The sequence below is a fragment of the Lithobates pipiens genome, unplaced genomic scaffold, assembly GCF_037356315.1.
Source record: "Lithobates pipiens isolate NorthernLeopardFrog02 unplaced genomic scaffold, aLitPip1_a1.2 Scaffold_17, whole genome shotgun sequence".
In the NCBI taxonomy this organism is placed as follows: Eukaryota; Metazoa; Chordata; class Amphibia; order Anura; family Ranidae; genus Lithobates; species Lithobates pipiens.
In genome coordinates this window covers 3,324,138-3,343,088 of record NW_027507755.1, presented here as the reverse complement: position 1 = coordinate 3,343,088, position 18,951 = coordinate 3,324,138, and the positions used below count along the sequence as shown (strand labels likewise).

At 45.5% G+C, this 18,951-nt stretch overlaps 1 protein-coding gene across 1 annotated transcript in view; it reads right to left on the bottom strand.

The window, feature by feature from the left end:
- The window catches only part of MTMR2 (myotubularin related protein 2), a 69,500-nt gene extending 59,829 nt beyond the window's left edge, over positions 1–9,671 (bottom strand). Inside the window, exons 1-2 of the mRNA XM_077484936.1 lie at positions 9,582–9,671; positions 1,237–1,433 (exon numbers count right to left, since the gene is read on the bottom strand). The gene's annotated coding sequence lies outside the window, so the exon portion shown is untranslated. The remainder of the gene's footprint in view (positions 1–1,236; positions 1,434–9,581) is intronic.
- Positions 9,672–18,951: the final 9,280 nt, after the last annotated feature.

Below are 18,951 nucleotides of genomic sequence, written 5' to 3'. Positions count from 1 at the left end.
GTCAGAACAGAAGCTGCCTAAAGAGTAGAAAAGGTAAGAAATATTTTTTGCAGTTATCATTTGGTGTGCTGTGTGAATGAGAACACATAACAAACAAAGTGGCGTTTCTAACAATTGGCTGCAGAGGTGGAAATGTGCTTTAAAAAGGATTTCTGTATTGCTGCAGTTTTAAGGCCCCCTCACCTCCCTCAGCCCATTGTAAAGAACAGAAGGCTAGTGTTTACAATGCCATTGTATTTTATGGTTATGTTATAACACAAGATTTCAACAGCAGGTGGCGGGCAGGTGAACACTTATTGTGTCTCCAAATAACCATAAAAAAAACTTAGAGGAGCTCTGGAAGAGAATTAAAAAAAAAAAAAAAAAAAAAAAAGTGATTTTACCTTTTCTCATAAGCTTGGCCCAAACAAACTATTTAAAGTGATAGAAAATCAGGACTTAGGATTTATATATATATATATATATATATATATATATATATATATATATATAATTATTATTATACAGCACCAACAGTTTGCGCAGCGCTTTACAACATGAGGGCAGACATTACAGTTACATTACAATTTGGTACAAGAGGAATCAGAGGGCCCTGATTATATATATATATATATATATATATATATATATATATATATATATATATATATATATATATATATATATATACATATATATACACTCTTTAGATCCCTTTCACACTGGAGGCGTTTTTCAGGCGCTTTAGAGCTAAAACTAGCGCCTGAAAAAAGCTTCAGCTGCAATCCCAGTGTGAAAGCCCAAATGCTTTCTCACTGGGGCGCTGCGCTGGCAGGACTTCAAAAAAAGTCCTGCAAGCAGCTTCTTTGCAGCACTGTAGGAGCGGTGAATACACCGCTCCTAAAGCACCCTTGCCCATTGAAATCAATGGGCAGCGCCGCCGAACCAGCCCGCTTTCTGGGCAGTTTTAACCCTTTTTCGGCCACTAGCGGGGGTTAAAATCGCCCGCTAGCAGCCTAAAAACAACGGTAACGCGCCACTAAAAATAGCGGAGCTTTACCCACGACACCCAGGCGCTGGCAGTGTGAAAGTAATTGTAAACTTATTTTTGGTTAGTGGCCTAACATATGGAAGCCAGAAGGTTAGCATGAAGGCCAGGCAACCAGTATTTTCAGTAGGAGAGCTTAGCAAGGAATATTTCTCTCGTAACAGGAGGTCTAGTCACAACATGCTGCATCATACAGGAAATATAAATACCTTGGTAGTGTGTGTTGCTTTGCTTGCCTGCTCAGAAGATTGTCCCTGTGGGGTGTGGTCACATGATCATGACATCATCACAGCTGGGGAGACCGTGACCGTCCTGGCGATGCAGTTCCAGAAGTAACAAGGACAGCTCAGTTTCTCTCTTGTAATCCTCCACTCAGCATTTCTTCTGTTCATCTGACGTCTTCTCTCTGCACCAGATAGAGATCACACTGTTCTACATAAAGCAGAAGATGCTGAACAAGACAACATTTGCTCTTGAAAGTTATATTTAAAAAGGGTGTTGCCAGCTTCTTTTAATAATTATTATAATTATATATGCATCAAACATTTTTTGATTACCTGATCAATGAACTTACCAGAAGCCAGTAATTATATAAGACCTCTTTTGGTCTGTTAATACAGTGGGGGAAATAATTATTTGATCCCCTGCAGATTTTGTAAAATTTGCTCACCTACAAATAAATGAAGGGTCTAGAATTGTTATCATAGGTGTATTTTAAATGACAGAGACAGAATATCAACCAAAATCCAGAAAAAAAAACACAATACAAATGTTATAAATTGAGTTGCAGTTCAGTGAGTAAAATAAGTATTTGATCCCCCACCGACCAACAATAATTCTGGCTCCCACAGACTGGCTACAGAATGTGCTCAGGTGGTAGACAGATCAGTCCTGTCAATTTAAGAAGATGCTGCTAACAACTCGTTATGTGTATAAAAGACACCGGGGTCCACAGAATCTCTTTCTTTCATTCAAGCCTCACCATCATGACCAAAGAGCTGTCAGAAGACATCAGGGCCAAGATTGTAGACCTGCACAAGGCTGGAATGGGCTACAAGACCCTCAATAAAAATAAGATTCTTGGTGAGAAGGAGACAACTGTTGGAGCGATTATTCGCAAATGGAAGAAATACAAAATAACCATCAATCATCCTCGGTCTAGAGCTCCATGCAAGATTTTGCCTTGTGGGGGGTAAGGATGATCATGAGAAAAGTGAGGGATCAGCCCAGAACTACACGAGAGGAGCTTGTGAATGACCGCAAGGCAGTTGGGACCACAGTCACCAAACAAACAATTGCTAACACAATATGCCGCCATGGATTGAAATCCTGCATTACCCGCAAGGTCCCGCCCACCCCCTCCCCTTAAGAAGACATATGTACAGACCAATCTGAAGTTTGCCAATGAACATCTAAATGTTAGCCCTTGTACACAGGGTCGGAGATTCCGACGGAATGTGTCCTATCGGACCATTTTGTCAGATAATCCGACTGTGTGTGGTCTCCATCGGACTGTTTCCGTCGGAGTATCCGACGGACCAAGTTTTCCAACTTGTCGGTAAAATTTTTCGACAACATGATTAGATCGGACTTTGTGTAGAGAATTCCGATCGGACAAAGTGCCACACATGCTCAGATCAAATTCCTACACCAAAGCTATTGGCTACTAGCCTGAACGTAGTCCCTTTGTAACGAAATTACGTCATCACGTTCTGAACGATCGGATTTTCCGACAACTTTGTCCGACCGTGTGTATACAACAGTTTCGGACAAAATCTGACTGATTTGGTTGTCGGAATGTCTGACCGCGTGTACAAGGGCTTAGAGAGAAGGTTTGGGAGAAAGTGCTGTGGTCAGATGAGGCCAAAATTTAGCACTTTGGCATTAACTCGAGTCACCCGTTTGGAGGAATCAAAATGATGACTATGACCCTAAGAACACCATCCCTACAGTCAAGCACGGAGGTGGAAACATGATGGTTTGAGGCCGTTTCTCTGCTAAAGATACCGGACGATTTTGCTATATTGAGAGACCAATGGACGGGGCCATGTATTGTAAAATATTGGATGAGAACCTTCTTCCCTCAGCCAGACCAATGAAGATGGGTCATGGATGGGTCTTCCAGCATGACAATGACCTAAAACATACCACCAAGGCAACGAAGGAGTGGCTGAAGAAGCACATTATGGAGTGGCCTAGTCAGTCTCCAGACCTTGATCCTTTAGAAAATTTATAGGAGGGAGCTGAAACTTCGATTGCCAAGCGACAGCCAAGAAACCTTAAAGAGGAAGAAAACTCTGATGGGTTTTACTTCCTCTTTTGCTCCCTGCAAAGCCTGAAAATTAAAAGCATAATGGGCTAGTATGCATTGCATTCTAGCCTAATATGTGATACTTACCTGCAAACGAAGCCCACGCTTTCCCCCATGCAGGCCGCGTCAATCTTCACCCCTCTTCCTTCCGGGGCCACGGACTCCGGCTCTGTGACTGACCAGAGCCACGTGACGTCACTCCTGCGCATGGGAGCCGCCAGTCATTGCACACGCTGTGGAAGAAACGGCACGGAGGTCTGTTTCTTCAAAGTGCATGCGCCGATGGTGACATTGGCGCACTACAAGTGAAATATCTCCTGGCACGGTCAGGAGATATTTCCACTACCTATAAGTAAGTCTTATTCTAGGCTTACCTATAGTTAGAAGTCACACACAAGCATTTACAACCACTTTAACCACTCCAATACTGGGCACTTTCACCCCCTTCCTTCCCAGGCCAATTTTCAGCTTTCTGTGCTCTCACACTTTCAATGAGAATTGCGCGGTCATGTTACACCGTACCCACATTTTATTTTGATCATTTTGTTCACACAAAGAGAGCTTTCTTTTGTTGCTATTTATTCCCCACTTGGTTTTTAATATTTTGCGATATAAACGGAAAAAAAACGAGCGAAAATTTTGAAAAAAAAACGATATTTCTACTTTGTTCTAAAAGAAATCCAATAAAATCAAATTTTGTCATAAATTTAGGCCAAAATGTATTCTGCTCCATGTCTTCAGTAAAAAAAAATCCTGTTTTGCAAAGGCGACAAACTACGTCAATTTTAATATCCATAGTTGTCGCTCGAAAAACCTTTTAGGCTGAATTCACACCTGAGGATTTTGTTTTCAGGCAGAGAGTCGCGCGTTTTTACCAAGAGTTTGTACAGGTCATATGGTCACCAATGTAAAAAGAAGAAAAACGCCTGTATTCTGCCTAAAAAGAAGCTGCAGAACTTGTTTGAGCTTCTGGCATTTTGGAGCTTCTGGCTTCAGGCAATTTGGAGTGGAGATGTGAACCATCTCCATAGAGAATAATTGTTTTTTTTTCCCCCTCCCCTTACAGGTTATCACTTTCCATTTACAGAGAAGGTCTGGTGCTAGAATAGTAGCCCATGGTCTTGCATTCACAGGGATACTTCCTTTGTGCGACAATCACTGTTTGCATGCATATGGAACCGAGTTCACCTTTGCATGCAAGGACACTTTAAAAAAAAATTTTTTTTTTTTTTAAATTATTTCTTTTTTTATTTATATATTTATTCTTTTACACTGTTGCTTTACATTTTCTTTTTTTTTTATCAATTTTAATTGCTGTCACAAAGAATGTAAGCATCCTTGCAACAGCAATAGGCATGTGACAGGTACTCTTTATGGAGACATTTGGGGTCTATAAGACCCCAAACCCTTCCCATACCCTTAAAAGCATTCAAAAACGCCAAGATCAGTGTTTCTAAATGCTCTTGATTTAAAAAAAATGGTGCAGATGACATCCAGGTTACTATAGTGGAGAGCCGATCCCGCCTTTTTTCAGCTTCTCGACCAGCTGGCGGATGCCCTGGCTGGACACTTGGGTCTCCCCGGTGGGACAGAAGAACCTATGCAAGCGGTGGACGGTGGTGGAAAGGGGGGCGTCCCCTCCCGCTGCTTGTAAAAACAGTCCAGGAGTTATTTAGCCATTAGGATTGCTTTTACAAGAGAGCTGACCGCCGGTGTCTTGTCAGAATAGCGAGCCCATCAGATTAGGTAATGGAAGTGACACTCCTCAGCTGCACATGCATTCCAACACTACCAGGTTTGCTAATCTGACAGAACACCTGCTGTCAGAAGGCAGCAGAGGACATCTTAGTACACCCAGCTACGTCTTGAATTTCACAGTAATTTTAGCAATAAAGTGATATATATTTTATGCTGTTACTGATTAAAATTTTTGTGTTCGATTAATCAAAAATTTTTTTAATCGATTAATCAAAATTTTTTTTAATCGATTAATAATAATGCACATAATAAACTACTTTTAGTCATGGCAACAGCAGAAGCCTATCCACATGACAAAAATATCACAGCTTATCAGCCTCTAAGGACACCAATGTTAAGAAATGGAGGTTATGAAATTTGCCTACACTTGGCTCACTGAATGATCCCAGTTAACCACATCCATATTTACCATCACTGTCCAGGCTGTCCGGTGACGTCACGGACAGCGACGTCACCAGACTCCTCTCCCCTTCCCTTCGTTAGAAGATGGAGGCACTTGGGGAAGGGGGAGGAGTTCGGTGATGTCGATGTCTGTGACGTCACCGGCTCTCCGACAGAACTCTCTGAAGCTGGTGGAGAGGTGAGTACCGATCAAAAGAATTTTGATCGATCAAAAACAATTAATCGAGGAATTGATCGTTAATTTCTGCAGCCCTTATATAGTGACATCCCTGATGCTGTTTGCATGGTACATTTTGAAAGAAGCCGGACGCCAGCAGTAGGTAGGTGGTGAAGGCCATGTTGGTACACCCTGCACTGCTCACCGCTAAACCTTTAGCCTTTCAAACTTAAACATGCAAACGGCATCACAGATGTCAATATACTATATTTATTTATATACGCTCACTTTATTGCTAAAATTACTGTGAAATTCAAGCAGTAGCTGGGTGTAGTAAGATGTCCGCTGCCTTCTTCTGACTGCAAGTGTTCTATCAGATTATCAAACCTGGTAGCGGTGGAACGCATGCGCAGCTGACGGAACGTCACTTCTGTTACATTATCTAAAGGATTCACTAATCAGAAAGAACACCGGTGTTCTATGAGAATACCACTACCCATCAGAAAATGCAACCCAAGTGACGTTCTGTCGTGGCCAGCTTGGTACACCCCGCACTCGTCCGCAGTAAGCCTACAGTCAGACGGCAGCAAGCGGATATCTTTTTACACCCATCAAAGTCTTGCATTTTACACTTATTTTTACCTGTAAACTCGGCTTATGGTATATAGTGAAATGCAGTATTTAGAAATCAGTCAAACGGCTTTGATGTTGAATTTTAAAAGCAGCAGTGTTCTGTCAGATCAGCAAACCTGTGAGATCAGCAGGCTTGCCGATGCTTTTAAAATTCAACATCAAAACAGTGTCACAGCCTTCCAAATACTGTATTTCACTAAATAAGCTGGATTTACTAGTAAAAATAAGTGTGAAATGCAAGTCTTCGGTGGGTGTAAAAAGATGTCTGCTTTGCCGCCTTCTGACTGTAGGCTTACTGCGGACAAGTGCGGGGTGTTCCAAGATGGCTGCGATGAAAGGTCACTTGTGTTGCATTTTCTGACGGGTAGCGGTATTCTGATAGAACACCGGTTCTTAAAAAACAAAAAAAACAAACAACAAATGGTACCTGCATGCATCATCCCGCGATAACCAGCGAAAGTCCAGCGATGTACCAGAAGTGCTTAAACTTGGGCTAAAGAGTTTGCACCACCCGCCACACTCACCCATTGAGACCAATGGGGCCGCACCGTGACCAGACGCTGGGCTCCCAGTCGCGGTCCTCTGGATTGCTTTCACAGGGCAGTAAACACACCACCTATCTGAAAGGGACAATAAAGGGTAACTAAAAGCACTAGTTCCAGTGACAACCAGGGATTCCCTTCATTGTGCAGGGATTTCCTCTCACTTCCTGTTTTGGTTTTGGGACAGGAAGTGAATGTAAATCCCCAATGGGATACAAATGGCAAAAAATAAAAACCTGACAGGGGTTAAAACCCTCCCTTACACTATCCAAAATGATATATTAAAAAAAGTTTTGACCTTCAGTGCTACTTTAACCACTCATAGACCCCCCGCCGTCATTATACGGTGGCTGTTTAATAGCTGCCAGAACCGCTGTATATTTTTAAAAAGGGGGGGGCAGTCGGCTTTCAGATAAAAGTGGTCTCTTCCGGCGGATTCGCCGCAAGATCACTTTTATCGGCGGGGGGAGAGCAGAGCCCCCCCCCCCGGTGGTTTCTCACGCTTACCAGAGCTGCCGGTAGCGGTGGAGACGATCGGGTCCTCTCCCCTCAGAGTCGGGGGAGGAAAAGATGGCCCCCGCTCGGCTCCATAACATTGGATGACGGGAGCGATGTCGAACCTCACTTCCGCCCAATACTCTTAAACAGGCACATTTTTTTTATTGAAAAAAAAAAAAAAACATGCTTTTAAGTGTAAATATGAGATGTGAGGTCTTTTTGACCCCCAGAGCTCACATTAAAGAGGTCCTGTCATGCTTATTCCTATTACACGGGATGTTTACATTCCTTGTAATAGGAATAAAAGTGAATCAACATTCTTTTTTTTTTTTTAACCACTTGCCTACCGGGCACGTACACCCCCTTTCTGTCCAGGCCACTTTTCAGCTTTAAGCGCTGTCGCACTCTGAATGACAATTGCGCGGTCATGCTGCACTGTACCCACAACATTTTTTAACATTTTCTTCACACAGAGCTTTCTGTTGGTGGTATTTAATCACTGCTGCGATTTTTATTTTTTACAAAAAAAAAAGACCAAAAAAAAAAAAAAAAGCTTTTTTACTTTTTTTCTGTCAGTAACTTTGTAACTAAGTAATTTTTCTCCTTCACTAATGTGCCCTGATGAGGTGCCACTGATAGGCACTGATGAGGAGGCACTAATACATGGCACTGATGGGCACTAATAGGCGGCAGTGGCGGGCACTGATTGCCAGCACTGACTAGCATGGCTAATAGGCACTGATTTGTGGCACCTGTGGGCACTGATTGCTGACACTGGTGGGCATTTATTGTTACACTTTATTTATTGTAATCAGGACACTGGTGATCAGTGCCATGATTGCATCCCTAGATGTCCCCCTGTGAGGAGATGCCGCTGATCGGCTCTTCTCTCCTCACACTTTGTTAGTGTGAGGCGAGGAGAGCCGATTACCGTCATCTCCTTCTTTACATGTGACCAGCTGTGATTGGACACAGCCGATCACATGGTTAAAGCGAATGTGCCTCTTTACACAGATCAGGGTCATGCCGCTCTGCGCCGCCCTCATATGACGACGTCCCAGAACAAGAGCTGCACCGCCCCGCCGTCATGTGACAGTGGGCGGGTGGCACGCAGTAAAAAAAAAAGTGTAAAAATAAAAAATAAATAAGAAAAAAAAATTTAAAAATTTAAACCACCCCGTCCCGCATGCAGAAGCGAACGCATACGTAAGTCGCGGCCACATATGAAAACCACACATGTGAGGTATTGCCACGATCAGTGGAGTGAGTGCAATAATTCTAGCCCAAGACCTCCTCTGTAACTCTAAACTGGTAGAAAATTTTAGAATGTCGCCTATGGAGATTTTTAAGGGTAAAAGTTTGTAACCATGCCACAAGCGGGCGCAATTTTGAAGCATGACATGTTGGGTATCAATTTACTCGGCGTAACATCATCTTTCACAATAAAAAAAAAAAAATGGGCTACCTTTACTGTTGTCTTTTTTTCTTAATGAAAGAAACAGCGTTTTTTTTTTTTTTTTTTATTGCGCTTGTGAGACCACTGCTCAAATACGGTGTGACAAAGTATTGCAACGACCGCCATTTTATTCTCTAGGGTGTATGAAAAAAAAAAGTGTGTATATATATATTTATATTGTAAAGCGCTGTGTAAACTGTTGGCGCTATATAAATCCTGTATAATAATAAAATATTTTATATATATATATATACACAGACACACACATATACACACACACACAAAATATATTATTATACAGGATTTATATAGCACCAACAGTTTACACAGCGCTTTACAATTTTGGGTGTTCTAAGTAATTTTCTAGCAAAAAAATAAAAAATTATTTTGACTTGTAAACAAGTTTGAAAAATAGGCCTAGTTAATGTTGTCATGAGAGTGACCAATGGGGACACCACCAGTCTAAGGGGGGGGGACCCCCACGCTCTGGGAGACTTCCTGTGGTGTCTCTGGGACAGGAAGTGAAGGGAAATCCCTCTGCGGGTCACAGGCAGTACACAACACCCTGGCAGAAACTTAAACCTTTAAATACTCCATCCAAATCTATGAAATACAGGTGTTTGTCTCTTCATACAGTTTACTCCGCCCCTGCACCTGTCACCTCCTACTGCACTACAAGTCCCAGCAATGCTGCCAGCCCTGAGTGGTGTCTGTGATCAGTGACGTCACGGACAAGTCTATAAGAGGGACCCGAGTATCTCTGACACCCCCACCCCCTCCTCCCGCTTCCTCCTCACCTCTCCCGGAGTCCTCCGACACTTCTCGCGAGAACTCGGCCCCCCGGCGCGCTCACACACACAAGTGATTCAATGTAGGGGGCGCGCGATAACGCACGGAGACGCGCCTCGCTTGCTGGAGCGCGTGCACGTAGTTGGAGGGAGGAGGAGGGGGAGGGACTGAGGTTTTCACCTGTAGCACAGTCATGTTCACCTCTCCAATGTATTCCTAACCAGACCCCGCCGCCCGCCGCGCCAGCATTTCCATTGGTCGCAAATCACACCTTTCTACTGATTGCTCTTACAAGGTCATGTGACCACTCCGCTTTGGTTTCTGAAGTTTTCTCCCAAATCCTGGGAACAGCCCCGGATGTGACCAGCAGGGGGCGCTTTATGCCAGGGAGGATGAAGTGTGGGGGTATTGGGGGTGCAGAGTGAGCTGTAATGAGGGTGATGTGGGGTGGAGGGACACAGGCTGAGTACAGAGAGAGCATGATGGGGAATTCTGGGTGTGATGTGTATTAGGAGGTGTGGGGTGTTGTATTGTGGATGCAGAGAGGTTGGGGAAATATGAGTGCAGAGTTTTAGAGTTCAGAGTGTTGAGGGGGGAAATAGGGGATGCAAAGAGGTGGTGGGCAGGAAGTTGGGGTATTGGGGATGCAGAGAGGTTAGGGAAATGGGGTTGGACAGGGAGTTGGGGTGCAGAGTAATGGGGTATTGGGGTGGCGAATTTTGGGGTATTTGAGGTACGGGGTAATGGGGGTTTCAGAGTGGTGGGGTATTGGAGATACAGAGAGGTGGGGTAATAGTGGAGCAGTATTGGGGGGAGAAGGAAGTTGGGGGTGCAGAAAGGATGGGTAATGGGGGTGCAAATTATTGGGGATGCAGAGAGGTTAGGGAAATGAGGGGGGCAGGGAGTTGGGGTGCAGAGTGGTGGGGTATTGGGGGTGCTGAGTTATGGGGTATTGGGGGTGCTGAGTATTGGGGGTGCTGAGTGTTGGGGTATTGGAAATACAGAGGGGGTTATTGGGGGAGCAGAGTGTTGGGGGAAGGAAGTTGGGGTATTGGGGGGTGCAGAAAGGTTGGGTAATGGGGGTGCAGAGTATTGGGGATGCAGAGAGGTTAGGGAAATGGGGGGGGGCAGGGAGTTGGGATGCAGAGTGATGGGGTAATGGGGGTGCAGAGTGTTAGGGTATGATGGGTGCAGAGTTTTAAAGTATAGGGGATGCAAAGTGTTGGGGTATAGGGTGTGCAGAGTGTTGGGGTATAGGGGGTGCAAAGTGTTGGGGATGCAGAGTGTTGGGGAGAAAAGAAAGTAGGGTTATTGGGGATACAGAGTGTTGGGGTATAGGGGATGCAAAGAGGTGCGGTAATGGGCATGCAAAGTGTTGGGGGAAGGAAGTTGGGTTATTGGGGGTGCATATTGTTTGGGTATAGGGGATGCAGGGAGGTTGGATAATGGGGCTGCAGAGGGGTTGGGGAAATGGGGCAGGGAGTTGGGGTGCAGAGTGGTGGGCTATTGGAGATATGGGGTATTGGGGGTGCAGAGTGTTGGGGTATTGGAGATACAGAGAGGTGGGGTGTTGGGGGGAAGGAAGTTGGGGTATTGGGGTGCAGAAAGGTTGGGTAATGGGGGTGCAGAGTATTGGGGATGCAGAGAGGTTAGGGAAATGGGGGGCGGGGAGTTGGGGTGCAGAGTGGTGGGGTAATGGGGGTGCAGAGTGTTAGGGTATGATGGGTGCAGAGTTATAGGGGATGCAGAGTGTTGGAGTATATGGGTTGTAGAGTGTTGGGGTATTGGGGATGCAGAGGTGGGGTAATGGGGGTGCAGAGTGTTGGGGGGAAAGAAAGTAGGGGTATTGGGAATGCAGAGTGTTGGGGTATAGGGGATGCAAATAGGTGGGGTAATGGGTGTGCAAAGTGTTGGGGAAAGGAAGTTGGGTTATTGGGGGTGCATAGTGTTGGGGTATAGGGGATGCAGAGAGGTTGGGGAAATGGGGGGCAGGGAGTTGGGTTATTGGGGATGCAGAGAGGTGGGGTAATGGGGGTGCAGAGTGTTAGAGTATGATGGGTGCAAAGTTTTAGTTTATAGGGGATGCAGAGTGTCAGGGATTCAGAGAGTTGGGGTATAGGGGGTGCAGAAAGTTGGGTATTGGGGATGCAGAGAGGTGGGGTAATAGGAGTGCTGAGTATTGGGGTATAGAGGGGAACACAGTTCTGGGGTTTTTGGGGGTGCAGAAAAGTTGGGTATTGGGGATGCAGAGAGGTTGGGGAAATGGGGGGGGGGGGGTTCAGGGAGTTGGGATGCAGAGTGTTGGGGTATTGGGGGTGCAGAGTGTTGGGGTATTGGGGGTGCAGGGTGGTGGGGTATTGGGGGTGCAGAGAGGTGGGGTTGCGGGGGGTGCAGTATTTTGGAGTATTGGGAGTGAAGAGTGTTGGGGTAAAAGGGCAGGGCTGCTGACAAGGCAGTACAGCCAGCCCTCCTGTACCAGGCCCACGTCCCAGCAGTTCAAAAGGGGGGCCCAGGCACCTTATGAGCGGGAGGGCCGGCTGTACTGCCTTATTGCAGACACTGATCCTCTTGTGCCTCCCCCTGCACTGCTGTCGGCTCTTCTTCATTCTCCCTCTGGCTGCACAGCAATCAGTTCTAGTATTTGTTTTAGTGTGTTTTTAGCAAAAATATACTTTGATATATTTGAGGGGGGGCATATGTACAGCCATGGCCATAAGATTTGAGAATGACACAAATATTATTTTTCACAAAGTCTGCTGCTTTGGTGTTTTTAGATCTTCTTGTCAGAAGTTAGTATGGTATACTAAAATATAATTACAAGCATTTCAAGTGTCAAAGGCTTTATTGACAATGCCATGAAGTTTATGCAAAGAGTCCATATTTGAAGTGTTGACTTTTCTTTTTCAACACCTCTGCAATTCTTCCTGGCATGCGGTCAATCAACTTCCGGGCCACATCCTGACTGATGGCAGATCATACTTGTATAATCAATGCTTGAAGTTTGTCAGAATTTTTTTTTTTTTTTTTTGTTCATCTGCCTCCTAAAGTTTGGCAATGGGATTAAGGTCTGGGGAGTTTCCTGGCCATGGACCCAAAATTTTGATGTTTTGTTCCCCTAACTAGTTGGTTATCACTTTTGCCGTATGACAAGTTGCTCCATCATGCTGGAAAAGGTATTGTTTGTCACCAAACTGTTCCTGGATGGTTGGGAGAAGTTGCTCTCGGAGGATGTTTTTGTACAATTTTGTATTCATGGCTGTGATCTTAGGCAAAATTGTGAGTGAGCCCACTCCTTTGGCTGAGAAGCAACCCCACACATGAATGGTCTCAGGATGCCCTACTGTTGGCATGACACAGGACTGATGGTAGCGCTCACCTTTTCTTCTCTGGACAAGGTTTTTTCTGGATGCCCCAAACAATCAGAAAGGGGAATCATCAGAGAAAATGACTTTACCCCAGTCCTCAGCAGTCCAATCCCTGTAGCTTTTGCAGAATGTCAGTCTGTCCTTCCTGATGTTTTTCCTGGAAAGAAGTGGCTTCTGTGCTGCCCTTCTTGACACCAGGCCATCCTCCAAAAGTCTTCTCCTCACTGTGCATGCAGATGCCCTCACACCTGCCCGCTGCCATTCCTCAGCAAACTCTGCACTAGTGGTGCCCCGATCCCGCAGCTGAATCAACTGTAGGAGAAGGTCCTGGTGCTTGCTGGACTTTCTTGGGCTCCCTGAAGCCTTCTTCACAAATGCAGTGAAAATGTTTTTTATGGAATTAAGTTCATTTTCATGGCAAAGAGGGACTTTGCAATTAATCTGATCACGCTTCATAGCATTCTGGAGTATATGCAAATTGACATCATAAAAACTGTGGTAGCAGACTTTGTGAAAATGAATATTTGTGTCATTCTTGTGTCAAAACTTTTGGCTGTAAACGGTAATTGCACCGCCCACGTGAGTGTGAGGTATCACCACAAACCTCAGAGCGAGAGCAATAGTTCTGGAACCAGACCTCCTCTGTAAGGCCACTTTCACACTAAGACGGGAGCTGCGTCGGTGGTAAAATGGCGCTATTTTTAGTGCAGCTTTACCGTCGTTTTAGCGGCAGTATCGGCTAGCAGGGGTAAAACTGCCCTGCTAGCGGCCAGAAAATGGTTAAAACCGCACGCAAAGCCGTCGGTATAGTTGCGCTGCCCTATTGATTTCAATGGGCAGGAGCGGTGTTTACACCACTCCAAAGATGCTGCTTGCAGGAGTTTTATTAAGGTCCTGCCAGCACACCGCTCCAGAGTGAAAGCTCTCTAGGCTTACACACTGGAGACACAGCAGCGGCTGTTTCAGGGCGATTTGCAGGCGCTACTTTTAGCGCTGTAGCGCCTGCAAAGCACCCCAGTGTGAAAGGGGCCTAACTGTAATCTGGTAACCTGTAAAGACTTTGAAAGTGGTTCTAAAGCCTCAAGGTTTTTTTTTTGTTTTTTTTTTACCTTAATGCAGTCTATGCATCAAGCCCAAAGAAAAAGGTAGAGAAAGAACAAGAAAGACGGATAGAGACAAAAGATAAAGATAGAAGGAGAAATGGGGAAAAAAACATAAATAGGGATAGAGAGAGATAAACTGGAAAGAAAGTAGAAAAGAGTGAGAGAGATCAATTCAAAGAGGAATAGAATGTGAGAGAGAAAAAAAAAGATAGAATACATGGGAAAGAAGGGGAAGAAGAGAGAAACAAAGAAAGAGAGAGAGAAAGAAATATAACAAGAGAGTACTAGAGAAAGGAAAGTAAAACAGAGGAGAGAGAGAAACAAAAAGAAAAAAGGGACAAAAAGAAAAAATAGAGGGCAGAAGGAAAGGAGAGAGAAAAAGGGGAAAAGAGAATAAATAAATGGGTTGAGAAGAAGTAATGGACTGAAAAAGAAAGAGGGATAGAGAGAGATAGGAAAGGGAAAGAAAAGATGGGAGAGCAGGGCAGCCATCAGAAAATTTCGGGCTCCTTAAACGACTTTAGGCCTGGGCCCCCCCACCCCGGGCCCTCCCACTGAGTCCTTTAGAGCACCCACCTTTTTTTTTTAACACTCTTACAACTTAATATATGAAAATGAATCCAATCCATATACCGTATATACTCGAGTATAGGCCGACCCGAATATAAGCCGAGGCCCCCAATTTACCCCCAAAAAAACTGGCAAACTTATTGACTCGTGTATAAGCCGAGGGTAAGACATGCCTGTCCATCCCTGTGTGTGTGTCCGTCCATCCCTGTGTGTCCGTCCATCCCTGTGTGTCCGTCCATCCCTGTGTGTCCGTCCATCCATCCCTGTGTGTGTGTGTGTCCATCCATCCATCCATCCCTGTGTGTGTGTGTCTCCATCCATCCATCCATCCATCCCTGTGTGTGTGTGTCTCCATCCATCCATCCATCCCTGTGTGTGTGTGTATCCATCCGTGTGTGTGTGTGTGTGTGTGTGTGTGTGTGTGTGTGTGTGTGTGTGTGTGTGTGTGTGTGTCCAGCCTACCTGTGTCCCGAGCCTTTGTCCCGAGCCTCCGTCCCGTGCCTTGCCTCCTTGCCTCCGTGCCTCGCCGCCGTGCCTTGCCTCCGTCCCGTCCCGTCCCGTCCCGTGCCGTGCCTTGCCTTGCCTCCGTCCCGTGCCCTCTTCGTCGGCGCCTCGGCGGCCATTGTAAAATTCAAAAGCTGCGCCGCCGCCTTCGCCTGTGATAGGCGGAACACTGAATTTCCCAGCAGCCTGTGTTCCGCCTATCACGTACATCGTATCATCCTCGTCCGTAGTACGAGGATGATACGATGTCCGTGATAGGCGGAACACAGGCTGCTGGGAAATTCAGTGTTCCGCCTATCACAGGCGAAGGCGGAGCCGGAGGCGCGGCTTTTGAATTATAGAATGGCCGCTGTCTGTCTGCTCGACACGCTGATCGAGCGGGCAGACAGCGATGACTCGAGTATAAGCCGAGGGGGGCACTTTCAGCCTCAAAAAAGAGGCTGAAAATCTCGGCTTATACTCGAGTATATACGGTATTCAGCAAAGAGACAGTCACAGCACAGGCCAACATCTTAAATTTACCATTGTGATGTCAAACAGCTTGTCTCCAGACCAGTCCACAGTGAGCACTGAGCAGTCCTGCAGGTTACACTTGGCGCAGCTCTTTCACAAGACTGAGCTGCGACTGGCGTGACGCCCAAACCAGCATCCGGTCTACAGGGATAGGCAGAGTGCAAATGATATCACTCCACCTTCCCCCAGCAGCCTGAACTAAGTGATCTGCATCAGCTCACTCCGCAGCCGCCCTGCTTTAGCAATTGCTACCGGTAGTTACTACAGCAGCATCAACTTGGTCTTGTTGGTTGGGGCCTGGGGGTCTGGTCCCCCTACATGTGTATGGGCTGCCCCCCTGATGGCTGCCCTGTGGGAGAGGGAGAAAGAGAGGGCTAAATATAACTAAAAGACAAAGAAACTGGTAATTGTCATTATTTGTGATTTGGTTAAGAAAAAAAAAATGGGCTGCTCAGTCTAAAGTGTCCAGGCCTATTTTTTGTCCCAATCCAGGCCTGCTATGCATTAAGGCAGGGGTCTCCAAACTTTTTAGCCCAATGGCTACATTGTAGATTTTACAAATATTTGCGGGCCGAAAAAATTTGCTCATTATAAATAAATGAATACAATTTAAATAATCACATCATAACCTTTGCATGCGTCTTTGTCCCCATCAGAGCCTTTCCACACGTCTGTGTCCCCATCGGGGTCTCCTTGCACATTGTGTCCCCATCAGAGCCTTTCCACACATCTGTGTCCCCATCAGAGTCTCCTTGCACATTGTGTCCCCATAAGAGCCTTTCTACGCATCTGTGTCCCCATCAGAGCTGTTCCGCACCTCTGTGTCTCCCATCAGAGTCTCCCCATCATCAGTGTCTCTATCATCGTGTTCCCAGCAGTGTCCTCTCATCAGTGTGTCCCCAGCAGTGTTCCCATCATCAAGTTCCCCAGCAGTGTCCTCATCATCAAGTTCCCCAGCAGTGTCCCCAGCATCAAGGTCCCCAGCATCAGGTTCCTCAGAGGTGTCCCATCAGTGTCCCCAGCATCAAGTTCCCCAGCAGTGTCCCCAGCATCAATGTCCCCATTTGCCTCTTGCAGACTTCAGCTCTCCTGCACCTCCCGACTACCGCCCGCTGCTACATACGCGGAATGATTTCTAATACAAACAGCAGGCAGGAATACGGGAGGTGCAAAGCTGATGATGTCACTGGTTGCTAGGACATCGGCGCTCCCAGCAGCCAATCCACAGCACAGCGTGGAAGCATGGGAGGGTGTATGGGGAGTGTTTTTTTTTTTGCAGGACCTGCCAGACATACTACCGATAACAGCAGTTGCTTTTAAAATGCAGAAGATCGTCAATGCTATGTTGGTAGAGTCTGAGCTGTGGGCCAGAGAAAACCCACAAGCGGGCCGGATGTGGTCCGCGGGCCGGGGTTTGGAGACCCCTGCATTAAGGTAAAATACAGGTACTATGACATGCAGGTACCGCTGCACACTGCTTTGAACTCCAATGTAAGATAAATATAAGACAGGCTTCAGTTCAGATTCCAGACCATCAGTCGTGCCCTTCTGGCATGTTTCACCCACCTTAAAGCGGGAGTCCGCCGGGAGTTCTGTCGTTTTTTTTTTTTTTAAAGCCAGCAGCTACAAATACTGCAGCTGCTGACTTTTAAAATAAGGACACTTACCCGCCCAGCGCGCCCGCAATGTCGGCACCCGAAGCCGCCACCATCTTGGGTATGGGAATCAGGAAGTGGAGCCTTTCGGCTTCATTTCCCGGTTCCCTACTACGCATGCGCGAGTCGCGCTGCGCAATAAGGATGGTCCCGCTGTCTCTGGGATCCGTGTGTTTCCCAGCAGGCAGCGGGGGACTTTCGGAAAGGGGCGTCGATTCTGCAGAATCTACGCCGGAAGTGGGTGCAGATACCTGTACTGTACAGGTTCCTGCACCCCCCTCCCCCCTGAAAGGTGCCAATTGTGGTGCCGGAGGGGGGGGAGGATTCCAATGAGCGGAACGTCCACTTTAGGGTGGACCTCCGCTTTAATCGTAGAGGTATTTTGTAGAGAGATGTACTCTATCTCTGCAAACACCTGAATACAGAGTGTAAACCTGGGAGACTGATACTGCAGGCTTGGAAGGGTGCTGACCTGTTATGGTATGTTTGGTCTCTATTTACTTGGCATAACATCATCTTTCACAATTTACCAAAAGATTGGGTATTATATTGTGTTTGTGCTCACTAAGATTCATTAATGTGTTTTTTTGCATTTGATAAACAGGTGCACAAGATCATGTGGCATAAAACAATGCACAAACAACCATTTTATTCTCCAGGGCATACACAATATCTAATGTTTGGGGGTTTTAGGTAAATTTTCTAGAAAACAATTGTTGATGATTTTTACATATATGACTGAATTGTTAGAATTGACCTGGTTTTGAAATGGATAATACAGGCTGATAAAATTAAGATCTCATCTGGAATATGCAGTTCAGTTTTGGGCACCAGTTCTCAAAAAGGATATCGGGGAACTGGAGAAAGTGCAGAGAAGGGCAACCAAACTGATAAGAGGCATGGAGGAGCTCAGCTATGAGGAAAGATTAGAGGAACTGAATTTATTCTCTCTTGATAAGAGGAGATTAAGGGGGGATATGATCAACATGTACAAATTTATAAGGGGTCCATATAGTGAACTCAGTGTTGAGTTTTTCACTTTACAGTCAACAAAGAGGACAAGGGGGCACTCTTTACGTCTCCTAAACATACATAATATAACTGGGTACTAACATTTATAAAGTTGATCCAGGGAAAATCCGATTGCTTCTCGGGGGATCAGGAAGGAATTTTTTTCCCCTGCTTTAGCAAATTGGATCATGCTCTGCTGAGTTTTTTTTCACCTTCCTCTGGATCAACTGTGGGTATAGCGTTGGGTATATGGGATTGAATGATATTATTTATTTTTTCGTGGTTGAACTGGATGGACTTGTGTCTTTTTTTAAATCTGACTAACTATGTAAGATAAAGGGTAAACGTAGTGCCAGCTGTGTTATCCTAGAATTGGTTTCTGCTTGGAGAAACTTCTAAAGACTGCCGTGTTCTTTTTTTTTTCTGTAGGCAATTCTGAGCATATTTTAAATCTGTATATAAACATCATTAATAATCCGAGGTCTTCTTCCAAATGTACTTGGCTCTGATTTTATTATATTAAAACAAACGTAATTTTGAAAATAATCACAGATGACGCAGGAGAGTTTGGACAGAAGTGAAGCCACTTTTCTTGCATCTTAATTTCTGTGCAACTAAAAATAAAAATTATTTTTCTACTACCTTCACTCCTTACAC